Source organism: Arachis ipaensis, chromosome B04, assembly GCF_000816755.2.
Source record: "Arachis ipaensis cultivar K30076 chromosome B04, Araip1.1, whole genome shotgun sequence".
Lineage (NCBI taxonomy): Eukaryota > Viridiplantae > Streptophyta > Magnoliopsida > Fabales > Fabaceae > Arachis > Arachis ipaensis.
This window is the reverse complement of record NC_029788.2, coordinates 13,271,807-13,273,450: the sequence shown is the minus strand read 5'-3', so window position 1 is coordinate 13,273,450 and position 1,644 is coordinate 13,271,807.

Sequence of the window (1,644 nt, the reverse complement as noted above, 5' to 3'; positions counted from 1 at the left end):
GTATCAAAAGTACAAAAATAATACATATATTTCTTCTTTATAAAAAATAGATAATAAGTGTGTTTTTTACGCTCACATTTCATTTTTTTGTTAACTTTAAAGCATAGTTTCATGGCAGAGATGGAATGGGGAGGCGTTTATAGATGGTGTTTGCGCTTCTACTCAATAATTTTGATGCATTAATACTATAAAACTTTTTATATAATTATTTAATCGTATTTGTTTTTTGATAATCAATTACGTGATCAATATAAAAGGTATTTTTTCGGCTAATCAGAGAAGTGTTACACATACAAGTCATTTTGGTTTACAAGTCATATAAATTGGGTCAAACCCAACAAAAAGGACGCTCACCCATACGAGCGTGTTAACACGCGCGCTACTCAATGGTTTCCATAGCGCGTTTCGCGTTCCTCCTCCTCCTCCTCCTCTTCTTTCTTCTTCTCCTTCTTCTTTGCGTTTCTCCTCCTTTTTCTTCACGTGTTTCATCTTCATCGTCGTTTTTTACTACTGTTGTTGTTGTTGCATTTTTTTCCTCATTCTCTTTCTATTAATTTTGTAACATTATGTATTTTTTTTGTTTGATTTTTTCCTCTCAAGAAGAATGATGAGAATATGAAATAAGAAGATGAAGAAGAAGAAGTAGTAGAAGATGAGAAGGAGGAAGAGGAAGAGTTTTGAATTATGCAGAATTTATCAGAATAAAAATACACCCAAATATCTTCGTGTTACATCCAAATTTGCTGCAAATACAGAAAAATATTTCCTCTAATGCTGCATTTTTTTTCTTCTTTTTTTTCTTATTTCTTTCTTTCTTTTAGTTAAATGAATGTAAGTTCATCATCTTCCAACTAATTTTGTAGCATTATGTATTTTTTCTTCTTCTTTGTCTGATTTTTTTGTTTTTATTCTTATTAAGAGAGTAAAACAAAAAGAAACTTGAGAAGATAAAACAAAAAGGAAAAGATGAATAAAAAAAAAGAAGAAGAAGACGGTGATAATGATAAAAAAATAAAAAGCAGTAAAAGACGAGGAGAAGGAATAGGAAGAATTTTGAATTATGCAGAACTTATCAGAATAAAAATACACCCAAAATTCTTAAAATACATCCAAATATCTTCTTCTTGCACCCAAATATCTTTGTGTTACACCCAAATTTACTGCAAATACAGAAAAATATTTTCTCTAATGCTATATTTATTTTCTTCTGAATTGAACCATACCTCAGTCACTTGATTGGATTCAAAACAATAATCAATTTCGTTCTGGTTCAATTGACAATCTGAATAAAAATTATTCATTATCTTCAACAACGAGATAGCTGATGATGGAGGAGAAAGAGAAAAAGAAAGGAGGAGAAGAAATTCTAATAAAAAAAGAAGGAGGAAGAGGAGGAGGAGGAGGAGGAAGAGGTGGTGTTGATGACGACAATAACAAAGAAGAAGAACAACGTATAGTAACAAGAAGAAAAAGAAGAACGTGCAGTAACGGTATGAAGCGCATGAATATAAATGACTTGTAAAGACTTGTATGGGAAAAACGCTTGTATGTGGAGAATAATTCATGTAACCTTACGTAATTTGATGCACATGTAAAATTAATTTATACCGATAGTTGTATCAAATTAAATTTATATAATTTATA